This window comes from Aristolochia californica, unplaced genomic scaffold (assembly GCF_029961685.1).
Source record: "Aristolochia californica isolate CCGP_79_NKW_82.1479 unplaced genomic scaffold, dmAriCali1.0.hap1 SCAF_7, whole genome shotgun sequence".
NCBI lineage: Eukaryota > Viridiplantae > Streptophyta > Magnoliopsida > Piperales > Aristolochiaceae > Aristolochia > Aristolochia californica.
In genome coordinates, this window is record NW_027182268.1 from 35,578,675 (window position 1) to 35,595,026 (window position 16,352).

The 16,352-nt window shown below is 34.6% G+C and overlaps 1 pseudogene; it reads left to right on the plus strand.

Moving 5' to 3' along the window:
• The first annotated feature begins 219 nt into the window (after window positions 1–219).
• Window positions 220–7,545, plus strand: LOC137937365 (putative pentatricopeptide repeat-containing protein At1g64310; annotated as a pseudogene).
• The last annotated feature ends 8,807 nt before the right edge of the window (window positions 7,546–16,352 follow it).

Sequence of the window (16,352 nt, forward strand, 5' to 3'; positions counted from 1 at the left end):
GATTATTTCAAAACCTTCAAATTGGAGGTAGAAAATGCCACAGGAAAGAAGATCAAAACATTGCACACCGACAGAGGTGGAGAGTATTGTTCGGAGTTATTCTCTGAATGTTGCAAGTCAAACGGGATTATCCATATGTTTAGCATGCCTTATACACCTGAACAGAATGGTATTGCTGAAAGGAGAAATCGAACCTTACTAGAGATGGTAAGATGTATGATGGCACTTGCAAATTTACCAATATCCTTTTGGGGCGAAGCACTATTGACTGCTACCTATATCTCAAATAGAGTGACTTCAAAGTTGGTTGAGAAAACACCTTATGAGGTATGGTCAGACAAAACTCCTAGTCTTAACCATTTTAAAGTATGGGGATGTGTTGCTCATGTTTTAAAACTTGATCCTAAGGACAAATTGAAGGCTAAGACTCGAAGATGTTTATTCGTTGGGTACTCTGAACATTAGAAAGGATATAGGTTATATGATCCCAAGGAGAAGGTGATTATTGAAAGTAGACATGTAAAATTCATTGAGGATAGATTTGATTGTGATGAAGATTTAGGTACGAAGTCTCACTTGGAAGAATGTGTTGAAATGTCTTCTTCTAAATCTCCTTCTAATATAGAGAATTCCACCCAAACGGATATTCGAAGAGGGACTAGAGAAAGAAAACCTAATCAACTCCTATCATCTTCAGATTTTTATACCTACGCTGGAGAAACTTATGAAAGAACAAGGTTGAATGAAGATGTTACTGATCCTGTCACTTACGAGGAAGCACTCCTTGATGTGTATTCCGACAAGTGGAAGTCAGCAATGGAAGAAGAGATGGACTCTATGTATAAAAATGAGGTTTGGAAACTTGTTGATCTTCCTACATCGGTTAAGCCCATTAAGTGAAAGTGGATTTTTATAAGGAAGAGAAATGTTGAAGATAAAGTTGAAAGATTCAAAGCTCGTCTTGTTGCCAAGGGTCTTACTCAATAATACGGGATTGATTATGATGAAACATTCTCTCCTGTTGCACGAATACAGTCTATTCGAGCTCTTCTGGCATTGGTTGCATATTATGACTATGAGTTGTTCCAAATGGATGTTAAAACCGCTTTTCTAAATGGAAATTTGGATGTGAAGATTTATATAGAACAACCACGTGGATTTGTTAGACCTGGAACTGAAGCAAAAGTGTGTAAGTTGGACAAGTCTATTTACGGTTTGAAACAAGCCTCAAGATTATGGAATATTAAGTTCAATGAAGTAATTACAGCGTATGGTTTTACTCAGAATCCAGAAGATCACTGTGTTTATATAAAAACAGTGGGAGATTGCATTGCTTTTCTTACTTTATACGTAGATGATATTTTATTAGCTGGGAATGATATTCAATTACTCCAAGGTATAAAGACATGGTTGTTTCAAACATTTGATATGAAAGACCTTGGGGAAGCTTCTTATATTCTTGGCATTAAAATTCTACGGGATAGATCTTTGCGAAAATTGAGTTTGTCTCATGAGAAGTATATCAACACTCTTCTGGATCGGTTTCACATGTCTAATTGTATACAAGGTAAAGTACCTTATGATAGCACTAAAAAAATGAGCCAGGTGGATTGTCTTTCTCGCCTCAAAGATAAGTTGGATGAATCTAAGTATCCATACGCTTCTGTTGTGGGGAGTTTTATGTATGCTCTTATATGTACAAGACTTGATCTTGCTTATGTTGTTGGGATTCTTAGCCGGTTTTAGGCTAATCCAGGTTTCACTCACTGGGAAGGGGTAAAATAGGTAATGCGCTATCTAAAACGAACAAAGTCATATGCTTTGACTTATCAAGCGGACAAGTTGGAATTGGTTGGTTATTCCGACTTAGATTATCAAGGATGTATTGATACCCGAAAGTCTACTTCTGGTTTTATCTTTATGTTTGGCGGAGGTGCCATTTCTTGGAAAAGCAAGAAGCAAGACTGTGTGCGCAATCAACCATAGAGGTAGAATATGTAGCTATGAACTTAGCTACAAGGGAGGTTGTCTATCTTCGCAAATTCTTACTAAGTCTTCTGGTGGTAGACTGTGTGGAGCGACCTATTCCTCTCTTTTGTGATAATGTATTTGCTATTACTATCACGAAAGATCTGAAGTGTCACTCCAAGGCTAAACATATCGAAGGGAAATAACACTACATACGAGACATGCTGAGGGAGGAGGAAGTTGTTATTTATAAGATATCTTCTCCGGATAACTTAGCTGATCCACTAACCAAGTGTCTTCCCGTGACCAGTTTCACTTTCCATGTGGGGAACATGAGTTTGATTTGTTTATAATTGATGAGACCAAGTGGGAGAACATTGTTTTGTACGCATTGTGGTCTCAATGATTTGTAATACTATGTATGTCATGACATTGTAATTTATATTCCATGGAATGATTTTGAAAGAATGCATATGCTTTTGTGTGATAATATGAGTACTCAGTGTATGCCTTGAGATTCACCTTCCCTATTAGGTATGCACTTGTACGTGTATATGTGAGGGTCTCAATAGGGACTGACAGTTGAGTCTCTAAATTGTCCAGGCCAATGGGACTGCATAGGCACAGTTTCCTTTACGGCTAATACTCATGCTGGTATAGAGCTTTATCCTGAGCTCCTCAAGTACTGAGTATGCTATGGACGATGAAATGCCTTGATGTCCAGCTTTTCTATTAGGTATATACTTGTATGTATATACGGAAGGGTCTCAATAGGAAGTAGGGTTGGATGTCTAAATTATTCAGGCCTATGGTATTGATTAGGCACAATTACCTTAGTGGCTAATACTCGAACTGGTACAGAGCTTTACCCTGAGTTCAAGTCTGAGTATGCTAAGAATGGAGACCGCTAAATTGGCAAATTTGACAAGTATGGATTTGGTTTATTCCCCAGCCTTGGATATCTAAGATATATATTGTGTAGGCCTGGGTTAACTACACATGTATATTAAAGTGTTTAAGGTAATGCCTATGGTCATGGTATGGTTTTATGTGTCAAGATTGATTTTTCATATTTTTTTCAAAAATCGGAATTTGAAATGGATTTGAAACCAAGTGGGAGTTTGTTGGAATTATGGTTTCAAAATATATTATTTATAAAATAAAATTACCATGATATTAGAGGCGTGGGGCCCACTTCTAGATGTTGCATTGAATTTTCAGTACATGGAATAATGGCCAACACATCACCCTGTAGAGATAGATTCATTGGGTGCATTGATTGGACACATCCCCTGGGCATAAGGAGATGTATCTCTCTTGAGGGGATGTATCTCTCCTTAGGGGATGTATCTCTCCTTAGAGGATGTATCTCTCCTAAGGGGATGTATCCTTATGAATAGTCATAAGTGCCACACCCTTTGGAAATCTATAAATTCCTCCATGGTCTTACAAGTGAGGCTAAGGCTATTTGTACACCCAGTCTGGCTGAACGAGAGCAAACTTATCACTTGTAAACGAATTATCAAAGGTTATCTTGTACACTTCAAGTTCTATTTATATTCTTCAAGATGAAAGGTACGCTCTTTTTATTCTTCTTATTTCAATTCTATGAAATATGTATGACTTTCATAATAATGGAATTATAGAGGATTTATTATCTATTTCTATGATATTTATTTTATTATTATTAGACATCAAGTCTAACAACATCACCTTCACTCCAAGCTCTTGAAATCTCATAACACCCTTTCGAAAACCAAAAGTTTTCATGCTCTAGTAATTGCGTCTAGCTTAGCAGGGAATTCCTTCTTTGCCACAAGAATCCATCGGTTTTATGCGATCAATGGTCATCTGGTCTTAGCTCGTCAGGTGTTCGATCTAACTCCTCTGAAAAGTGTCTTTCGCTGGAACTCCATGATTAGAGCTTACAATCGGGATCATGAATTCAACCTTGGATTTTCTCTTTTTGGGTGGATTTTAACTTCTGATACAAAGCCTGTTGACTTCACTTTCGCTTGCGTGCGTGTGCTGAAAAACTTGATCTTGCAAGCGAAAAATGGGTTCACGGAATCATACTTTTGGATGGTCTGTCAACCTATCCCATATCAGCTACTGCTCTTGTGAATACATATCTAACACTTAACCTTACGAAGGTTGCTGAATTTGTTTTTAATGGAATGTACAATCAGGACTTGATTTCATGGAATTCAAGACTGTCTGGTTTTGCGAATAGAGGATTTTCGCACAATTGCCTCGAGTCGTTCAGTAAAATGCAGACCCTAGGGATTAAACCAGATGGATATACTATGGTTGGTTTGCGTACTTGTTTTTCGGATCCAAATTTGCTGGATGTTGGGAGTGGAGTTCATGCTCTTTGCTTGAAACATGGCTTAGATAGCAAGTATGCATGTTAGGAGTGCCCTTGTTAGCATGTACTGAAGGTGCAATGCTCTCTTTTGCTGTTCAAGAGTTCCGTGAGTTTTCTGATCCAGATTTAATTACGTGGTCTTCTCTGATAACGGGGTGTTCTCAGTTGGGGGAGTGTGGGCTTGCTTTATCCTTCTTCTCAGAAATGATTAAGGCAGCTAAGATACCTGATCCTGTAGTAATTGCTACTGTTCTGGCTGCTTCTGCTCAATTGGCAATGATCCAATCTGGCAAGGAGATTCATGCATATGTTTTTAGACATAAACTTGACTCACAGGTTATGGTGGCATCAGCTCTTTTAGACCTGTATTCTAAATCAGGTTTCATCAATTTAGTGCTCAATGTTTTTTAGATGATGGGAGAAAGAAATACAGTCACGTATAAGGGGGGTTAGTCAACAAACTGGAAATTTGATTCATCTTCATCTTATGCATCTACACGATCTTCATCTTTGAAATGGGTGTTAATGTGGACAACTTCATCTTCGAAATCTTCGAAATAGGGTGTTAGCGTGGACAAGTTCATCTTCATCTTCATCTTCGAAATTTAAAACCATTGATTTTATTAATTATAAGAATAAGTTAATTAAACCAAGTGCTTGAGTTAACAATATTTTAATTACCACTATTAAATCACTAATACAATAGAGTAAATAAAAAATAAATATGATTAATGAATAACAAAGTATTATATTAATAACATAAGATAAATTTTTATATGGTATTAATTAATAATATATTTTGACAAAATTTAAAGTAATTAATTAATCAAATGCATACTTTAATTATATTTTATTTGAGGACCACAACTAGGGAACAAAATTTAGTTTTCTCAGTTATGTAGGCTATTTTTGTTTTTTTGAGTTTTAACATTGACTAGAGATTAACAGACCTCCAACATTACCACAATTACCAAACTTGATTCCTCAGGTCCACCATTAATCTTCAATAGGAGGCTGACATAGGCAACAACATCCAATTTCCTACTTGTAGACCTCAATTGATATCCCAGGTGCAGTTCTATGACCTCCTAAAATCTAGAACCTAATGCAGGCACTTTCACTCTATGCCCCATATTATTGTTTTATCCGGTGTGTTTACAAATGGTTAAAGAAAAACAGTTCTTATCCACATAAGGATTCTGGGAAGGTTGTCTAACACTTGCATACTGTTATAAAGTAGACCGAATATAAATAAAAACTACCCAATACCTGTTTATGCTTAAGGATGCCTTAGATTATGTTAGTTTATGCTTTCTACAATTTACATAACCCATTTATTCACCTATTCACCCATTTTGCATATAATCTCATTTACTACTCCCAAGTGATCAGGAAAAATAGGTAAAAAAATGGGGTAAAATGATGGATCAAAGGATGACCTCTACCCATAACCTTAGCCATTCCAATTATTACCTCTTAAAAGCACTACTGCGACCCATGAAATCCTGCTAAGCCTTTTCTTCCCTCAATCTTTTGGCTCTTAAGAAAATATGTGGCGCAGCAACCAACCAAAAAATTCCTAAGAGCAAGAAAAAAACTCATTTGTGCTTTTCTTTGCCTTTTTATCTCATATCAGATCTAATCTTGTGATAATGCTGAAGCTTAGCCATGTAAACAAAACTTTATCTTCAACTCTAGAACAGAGAAATTCCATTCTCCAGCAGAAAATACTTCTCAGGTTAATGGTTAAAAAAAATCAATCCAAGACATTAATCCAAAACTTTATTGAGTGCCAAAATCTCGCTCCACAGGCAATTTCCCATGATAATTAAACAATAATTTCGCTTGAATGCCAAAATTTAATCTTAAATTCCAGAAGAGAGAAATTCTATTCTCCAGCAGAGAATGCTTCTCAGGCTAATGGTTCCAAAAAGAATCAATCTAAGATATTATTCCAAAACTTCACCCGAATGCCAAAATCTCTAAATAGGTAATCTCCCATGATAATTCACAATAATTTCAGAAACAAACCGGTAAATATGTCTTCAATCATAGGCCTTCTCCAAAAACAATGTCATTTTGAACAAACAAAACCCAGAAACCTATAATATTTGTCTGGGGCTCTGAATAAATTTTCTTGCGCACGGCCCTAAACCCTAATCAATAAAAAATCGGAAGGTATTTTGGGGGAAAGGAGAATAGCCAAAGAGAGAAGGGAGTGGGAGGCTGAAAGGGAGAAGAGAGAGAAGAAAGGGAGATCGAGAGTGATAAGAGAGAGAGGCGCGAGAGAGAAAACGGAGAGCGAGTCCGAAAAAAGAGAGGGAGGCACGGAGACGAGAGAGGGGGTGCGAGAGAGAGGGCGAGTTCGAGAAACGGAGGCCGGAGAAGAGAGGGAGGAGAGACGGAGGCCGGAGACTCGAAACCGAGAGAAGAGAGGCAGCAGCGACATCGGGGGCGCAAGGAGACGAGATAGGGAGTGCGGGAGAGAGGAAGAAAAAATGAGAAATGACGACGCACGAGGGGGGGGGGGGGGGGTGCGAGGAGAGAGGAGAAAAAGCCAATGTCGCCCGTCCTTCAATTCAAAGAAGATTAAACAAGGCCTTCTTCCAGATGATCGAAATTAAACCGTGGAGATGAAGGACCCCTTCATCCCCTGCATCGAGATGAAGCTTCATATGTGCTCCACTAACGACTTCAAGTGTTGAAGGGCGTTATGCGGTTGAAGATCATCTCGTCCTTCAAGTTGACTAACCCCCCCTAATTCAATGATTATGGGTCTTGGGTTGAATGGGCTTCAACATAAAGCCACTGAATTATTCAAACAGATGTTAGAGAATGGACTAAAACTTGATGAGTCCACATTTTTTGCACCACTATCTGGTTATTGTCATGGAAGGCTTGTTGCTGAAGATCGAGAATTTTTTAAGAGAAAGGAGCATGAATTTGGGATCATCCCTGAAACAGAGCATTATGTATATGTGGTGAAGCTTCTTGGGGTGGTTGGCAATCTGGAAGAAGCTTATAATCTTATCTTAGCCATGCCTGCATTGCCAGATTCGGCTATTTAGGGTGCATTCTTGCTGGGTTGTAGTTTGCATGAAAATTCTCATCTGCTTGAAATTATAGCCGACCACCTCTTTGAGACAAAGCCAGATAAGACAGCCTATAGAGTCATGGTTTCAAATATATATGCAGCCGATGGTAGATGACATGATGTGGTGAATCTTAGGGGGGGTGGGTAAGTCAACTTGAAGGATGAGATGATCTTCAACCGCATAACGCCCTTCAACACTTGAAGTCGTTAGTGGAGTGCATATGAAGCTTCATCTCGATGCAGGGGATGAAGGGATCCTTCATCTCCACGGTTTAATTTCGATCATGTGGAAGAAGGTCTTGTTTAATCTTCTTTGAATTGAAGGACGGACGAAGCTCCATTTTTCCCTTCTCTCTCCTCGGACCCCCCATCGCGCGTCGTCATTTCTCATGTTTTCTTCCTCTCTCCCACACTCCCTCTCTCGTCTCCCTACGCCCCCGACGACGCTGCTACCAAAATCGATCTCGTCTTTCGTCTCCGGCCACAGTCTCAGTTCCCTCTCACCTCCAACCTCATCTCTCGGTCTTCTCTCGGCCTCGCCCTCTCTCTCGCACCCCCTCTCTCATCTTTGTGACTTCGTCTCTTCTCTCGGACTCGCTCTCTCTCGCTTCTCTCTCTCTATTCCCTCCCGACCTCCCTTCTTCTCTGCCTTCTCCCTCTCTTCTCCCTTTTGGCCTCCCACTCACTTCTCTCTCTGGCTAGTCTCATTTCCCCTGAAAATACCTTCCGATTTCGTTCGATTTCCCCATTTCCATTTCGATTTTCTTCGATTTTGGACATTTGGGCATTGATTGCTTAATATCTACTTCGATTAGGCATCAATTTCACCCTTCGGCTTTAGATTTCCCCAAATTTCAGAAGGTATGCCTAAACCCTAATTTTGTTTATTAAATTAGTGTTTTATTTGATTTAAATTTATTTTCAGTGCGTAATTGGGGGTTATTTGTGCATTATTTTGGGATTTAGGGTTACGGTTTATAGTCTAAATTCTTTGGATTATTTTTAGGGTTTGTTGCTCGGTATTTAAGAGTCCAGTAATTAGGGTTTAGGGTTTATGGTTAAGGATTTATGGTATTTTAGGGATTAGGGCTTTTAAGGTTTAGGGGGTTTAGGGTTTTTAAGGTTTTGGGAGTTTTGTGTTTTTAAGCTATTTCTTTTTTGGGTTTAGGGTTTGGAATTGGGGTGTAGGGTTTAGGGCTTTTAATGTATTAAGTTATGGAATTAGTGTTTAGGGTTTAGAGTTTAGTAGGTGATAAGGTTTTTTGGGTTTAGAGTTTGGAATTATGGTATAGGGTTTAGGGTTTAGGGTTTAGGGCTTCTAAGGTTTAGGGTACTGTGTTATGGAATTAGTGTTTAGGGTTTAGAGTTTAGTAGGTGATAGGGTTTGACTTTAGGGTTTGATGGTTTATGGTTTAGGTTTTATTAGGGGTTTTTTAGTCCAATTCAAACAAAGCTGAGTCGCCTACACGAATGTCCATTAGGCAACGAAACCCGACTCCCATCACTGACAAGGTACAGTTCATAGTGACTGCGAAGTTATATGGGGCTCTACCAGGGGTGTTCGGTGAATTTGAACTTGATTTGTGTGTTTTCTCATTGTTTAGTGTATATCCGGTAGTGAAAATAGTTTAATTAATTTTGAAATATTTTAGAATGTTGTTGAGGATTTTTGAAGTGCTATGGAATATTTTTGCCATGTGGTGACGAGATTCGGGTATTATACATATCCACCACATGGTATTTTCTTTTTTTTGTGGTTTCAATTTAACCCTTCGGCTTTGATTTTTCTCAAATTTCATAAGGTAAGTCTAAACTCTATTTTTTTTTATTAATTTAGTGTTGTATTTGATTTGCCTTATAGACAACTACTTGTGATTGATATATCCTACTTTTGATATAGTTGAGAACTTGTTGACCAATGCCATTTCAACCATTGTTCTAAGATTTTGTTTTCCAATCTTATTTTTTTGGAGTAGGAGAATTTTGAGTCCGAAGGCCTGCTTGAGAATGTCTCATCAGGGCAATATTTATATCCCTATTCAAAAATTTTAGATTGTTAAAAGTAAACTAGTAAAGAATTGGCCCTTTTTTTTTTTTACCATAATCACGGATTTATTCTGGATGTTCTTACTTGCATGTCAGGGCAATGCGGATGATGTAACAATTGCAGTATTGAAGGAGTTACCTCCTCTACAAGAGAAAGATCAATCAAGGGGAAGATTTGGAGATCAGTTCATAGGGGGAAATGGGCGAGGAACAACAAGCATGAAGAGAAACAATTATAGTTTGTAAATTTATAATGGATTATAGTTTTTATTTGGGCGATTGTAAATTGATAGTGATATTTCATTTAATTTTGTTGTGTTTGATTATTGTATGGAGTTTATTTATAATGTTATGTAGTGCATGGAGTGTTTAGACTATTTTATGGAGTGTATATAAACAATTCCATGGAGTGTTTATGGAATGTATAGACAATTTTATGGAGTGCTTATGGAGTGTTTATGCAGGTATTATGTATATTGATTATGCCCAATTTTAAGTAGAGGTCATGCCGAATTTTATACAGGTATTATATATATAGATTATGCTCAATTTTAAGAAGAGGTTATGACCAATCTTATACATATATTATATATATAGGTTATGCCTAATTTTATGTAGAGGTCATATCCAATTTTATGTAAAATGTATACAGACAACGACGATTGCGATGGTCTTAAGGATGTGGGTAGCCAAGTAACATGCTTTCGGAGGCAGAGTGCATTAGAATCCACAGAGCCGCAAAATTTCGAGATGCCATATCGACTTCCATGTGGAACGATAAATGACGGTTGTATCTTATTACTTTTGAACATGCATCGTTTATATGTAAGAAACTTGTAACTTGATGATTTTAATATTAAAGGCACGAACTCGTTATTAGAATAATCTTTTTTTTAGGTTATTAATAAAGTTGTATATGTATTTATTTATTATTTTTGTTCAATTTTGTTACTATATTAAACTTCATATTTAAGTCTCTGGTAAATAAAATATAATTAAAGTATGCATTTGATTAATTAATTACTTTCAATTTTGTCAAAATATATTATTAATTAATACCATGTAAAAAATCTATCTTATGTTATTAATATAATACTTTTTTATTCATTAATCATATTTATTTTTTATTTACTCTATTGTATTAGTGATTTAATAGTGGTAATTAAAATATTGTTAACTCAAACACTTGGTTTAATTAACTTATTTTTATAATTAATAAAATCAATGGTTTTAAATTTCGAAGATGAAGATGAAGATGAACTTGTCCACACTAACACCTTATTTTGAAGATTTCAAAGATGAACTTGTCCACACTAACACCTATTTCGAAGATGAAGATCATGTAGATGCATAAGATGAAGATGAAGATGAAGAACAAATTTCCAATTTGTTGACTAACCCCCCTAAGAGATACAATGATAGAAGGAATACCACAAAAAGTTCCTGGCAGTAGCTTGCTTTGTACATGATAACTTACTATTTGGAAACCATTCTGGAAGTTAAACTTGTAAATAGTAGCTCCCTTCTATTCAACACGGGGGACATTTGATCAATTATTTTAGTTTGATTATCCCACCGCTGTAATTAATTAAACCAATGGTTTAAATTTTGTGGTAATATATTATTAATTAATAATATGTAAAAATATATATTGTGTTGTTGATAAAATAACATATATATTTATTTATTATATATATTATTTATTATTGTATTAAATTAGTATTTTTAATGTGAAAATATTTCTTATGTTATTAAAAAACTAATTAATTAATTTATTATATTCACTTATGTTATTTTTTACTTTATTTATTTATTTATATAATTTATTATAGTCACACCTAATTATTATATTATTTTATAATAAATTGTAATCACTAATTAATATAATATAGTATTTCATTAATTAGTATATTAATATATTTTAATCATACATTAACTCACTTATTAGTATAATAACAATGTTTATTTTGGTTAATTATCTGTTTAAGTATATATTTTATTTAAGTATATTGTAAAAAGTTATTCATTCTCTTATTTACATCATATTTTTCTTTTTGGGGCATTAACACTATCATCTGTTTTCCAGTACACTTGAACTGGTCTACACTGACACCCAAGGAAGAGTTGAAGTTGAATAAAATCATTGTTTTGAATTTGAAGTCTAACGTCAACTTCAACTTTAATGTTGACTAACCCCCACCCTAAATGACATAAGGGGGGTTAGTCAATATGAATCAGGACATGAACTTCAACCGCATTACTCAGTTCATGTCCTGGAGCGATGAAGTTCAAGTCATGTACATGACTAACATGACTCACGAGATCATGTCCAAAGCATAAACGAGGGAAATCGCTTTCCGCCCAATTTTGAGAATCGTGTACATAAAACGAGCGCCCCCTCTCTTTGCCGCACACCCTCTCCATGAGTCTGCTCATTTCCGTTTCCCGCACCCCTTCTCTCCCTCCCTCTCTCGTCTTCACCGTCCTCTCCGGTCTCCCTCCCTATAGCCTCTCCCTCTTGACTTCCGTTGTAGAGTACGGGAGACCAAGAGGCTCTGCGACGGAGGTCGAGAGGGAGGCCTTCCTCCCTCGACGACGACTTTTCTTCTCTCTCGGCGTCCCCCCCCCCCCCCCGTTGGCCATCCTCCCTCTCCTCTCCCTCTTGACCTCAGTCGTAGAGCACGGGAGGTCGAACATCTGTTGCAGAGCTTCTCGGCCTCCATCTCTTCTCCCTCTCGGCGTACCGTCGGTGCCTGCCGTCGTCGCCGTTGCTCTGGATCGTCACTGAGGAAGACGACAATGGTTCAATTTTTCATAAGTTAGGAAAAATTAAACTATCGTCATAAAAATCATTAATTTATAATATTTATTTATAAAATAAATATTTTTATTTATTTAATATATTTATTTTATAAATACTATATTAAAATAGTGACTTAATAGTCATAATTAAAATATTGTTAAAATAAAAATTTGATAAATTATTTTGGTTTAATTATCCGATTGCTATAATTAATTAAATCAATGGTTTTAAATTTTGTGACAATATATTATTAATTAATAATACATAAAATATATTATGTACAACTATATAGTATGTTAAAGTTATGATTAGATCATTTTTTTCTATTAAATCATTCATTTTAAGGTTAAAGTATATCATATGTTATTAATAAATTAATAACTCAACGTATTACTTTCGTTTTTGTTATTTATAATATTATTTATTTATTATTTATAATTAATCATGTGCGTATTTCATTGGCTTATGTAATTACCATATGAATGCACAATAAAATATCTAATTTAATTAATAAATATATTAATATATTTAATTATACATTAAATAACTTTTTCGTGTAGTAATAATGGTTGTTTTACCTAATTTGGGGTTTAAGGATTATGTTGTAATTAAGTGTACTATAAGGGTTTAAGGATTCTCTTGTTTTTTACGTTTTTCTCATGTTGGGGCACTAACAACTAGAAATTATTTTCCAGTGCACATGAAGTCGTCAACACTAACACCAAGTGTGAAGTTGAAGTTCACATACATGACTGACATGATCTTCATGTTGGAGATGAATATGAACTTCAAAAATTCATTTTGTTAACTAACAACCACCCCCCCCCCCCCCCCCGGCAAGTAGAGGTGAGAAAGATTTGTAGTGGAGAAGTAGTTGGATGACCTCCACCATCATATTTGAAGCAAGTTTTTAGAGAATAAATATCCTACAAACTAGAATTCAAAATTCCAAGAAGCTTAAGGGGGGGTTAGTGCACATGACTCAGGACATGATCTTCATGCGCATTACACAGTTCATGTCCTGATGTCGTTAGGGAGAGCCAAAATTCATGTCATGTACATGAAGATACATGACTCAAGAGTTAATGTCTCAAGAGTAACGGGCGGAAAGTGCTTTCCGCCCGATTTTGAGAATCATCTACATGACTCTCGCGCGGGCTCTCTCTCGTCGAGCGGGGCTGTCTCTCGGGGGGCTCTCTGCCGCACACCCTCTTTGCCATTTCATTTCCACAGCCCTCTCTCCTTCCACAACCCTCTCTCGGTGTTGCCGGAGCCCTCTCTCGGTGTTGCCGCAACCCTCTCTCTTTCCGCAACCGTCTCTCGTTCCCGCAGCCCTCTCTCGGTGTTGCCGCAACCCTCTCTCGTTCCGTCGCCGGCCGTCGCCGTTGCCTACTAGCCCGTCCCCGTCGCCATCGTCGTTGCCCGCCGTCGTCGCTGGCCGTCGCCGTCGCCTACTAGCCCGTCCCTGTCGCCATCGTCATTGCCCTTTGGCTCGCAGCTGAGGAAGACGACGATGGTTTAATTTTTCCTAAGTTAGGAAAAATTAAACTATCGTCATAAAAATTATTAATTTATAAATTTTATTTATAAAATAATTATTTTTATTTATAAAATAATTATTTTTATTTATAAAATAATTATTTTTATTTATAAAATAATTATTTTTATTTATAAAATAATTATTTTTATTTATAAAATAATTATTTTTATTTATAAAATAATTATTTTTATTTATAAAATAATTATTTTTATTTATAAAATAATTATTTTTATTTATAAAATAATTATTTTTATTTATAAAATAATTATTTTTATTTATAAAATAATTATTTTTATTTATTTAATATATTTATTTTACAGTTACTATATTAAAATAGTGATTTAATAGTCATAATGAAAATATTGTTAAAATAAATATTTGATAAATTATTTTTGGCATAATTATCCGATTGCTATAGTTAATTAAACCAATAGTTTTAAATTTTGTCATAATATATTAATAATTAATAATACATAAAATATATTATGTACAAATATATAGTGTGTTAAATTTATGATTAGATCAATTTTTTCTCTTAAATTATTCATTTTTAGGTTAAAGTATATCATATGTTATTAATAAATTAATAACTCAACGTATTACTTTCGTTTTTGTTATTTATAATGTTATTTATTTATTATTTGTAATTAATCGTGTAGGTATTTCATTGGCTCATGTAATTACCATATTAATGTACAATAAAATATCTAATTCAATTAATAAATATATTAGTATATTTAATTATACATTAAATAACTTATTCGTGTAGTAATAATGGTTGTTTTACCTAATTTGGGGTTTAAGGATTATGTTGTAATTAAGTGCACTGTAAAGGTTTAGAAATTCTCTTATTTTTTATGTTTTTCTCATGTTGGGGCACTAACACTGGAAACTGTTTTCCAGTGCACATGAAGTCGTCAACACTAACACAAATTCTTATATGATCTTCATGTACATGACATGACATGATCTTCATGTTGGACATGACTTGATCTTCAAGAATCCACTTTGGGGCACTAACCCCCCCTAAAGTCAGTTTATTTTAGGCATGACTACTCACAGTTTGTTATTATCTCAAGGAAATTTTACTATATTACCTTTTTTTTTTTAAATAGTAACACAAATAAGATTAACTACACACGTGTATAGTCAAAGGTAACATGTCACCTTCGACAACTTATGTGGTGCAACGTTTTTACAACACATTAGCACCCAAAGAGCCAAACATGTCACCCGTCATGTCATCATAAAGCCACATCATCATCCACGTAGGATGCCATGTCACCATAACATGTCATCAAACAGTCATGTCATTATCCATGTTGTATGCCACATCATCATAACACGTCATCATGTGCCATGTAAGCTTTTTGAAAAAAAAATTACTAATTATTTTTAAAATTAGAAAATATCTAAAATCGATAAAAATTTGTTAAACATATTAGAAGAAGATTTGTAATTAGTTAATATACTTGTTTTATATTTTATTATTGTAAATATAAGGTAATAAAACGTGTACCGATAAATTAGATTTTTAAACACTAAAATAATTTTTGAAATTAAAAAATATTTTAAATCGATAATGAAAGGTGTTAAAATAATTTTTTAATTATTTAATATACGAATTTTATATTTATTAATTAAAAAAGTGGGTAGTAAAATATGTACCGACAAATAAGGATTTTAAAAACTAAATTATATTTTTACAAAATATTGCATTAAATTAAATAATATCTTAAAATGATAATGTAAGGTATTTATTACATTAAAAATAATTTTAAATAATTAATAACCAAATTTTATATTTTATATTTTATTAAAGTGACTTTAATGAAATAAAATATGTAAGATTTTTAAAACCAGAAATTAATATTTTTAAAATATTTTTAATTACAAAATAACTTAAATCAATCATTAAAAAAAATGAGAGAAAAAAGGTAAGTTGACGTAGATGGCTTATGTGGTGCTCGATGACATATTATGATGATGTGGCAACTTACATGGATGATGACATGGCTTTTCATTGACATGTTAGGATCTTTGGGTGTTATTGTGGTGTGATGATATAGTACCACGTAAGCGATCAAAGCTTACGTGTCACTTTTGACATGTACACATGTGTAGTTAACCGATCAAAGTTGGGTATTTGTGATATTAAATTAAAAAGTTGGTTACTTATGTTATTATTAACAAAAAATTTGGTAATGTAATAATATTTCCATATCTTAACATACAGAATGTGTTAATCGGGTGTATATATTGATTTTTTTTTCCCCAGAAAATAGTCTGATAATAGTGAGCAATTATGGTCAGGTTAATGTTAACATTCTTATGTAAATTTTTTCTATTAAACATCAAAATGAAGATCGAAACCTAAAACCCATTCACCATCAAAATCGAAAGAGTTGTAGTATTTACTTTCAAATTTTAGTATTTCATACTAAATTATGGTATTTTTAGGGGAGGAAAGAAATTTCACTTCCGTTCAATGTTTTATAAAAACGAGCCAAAATGAATTCACGTCGTAATTTCT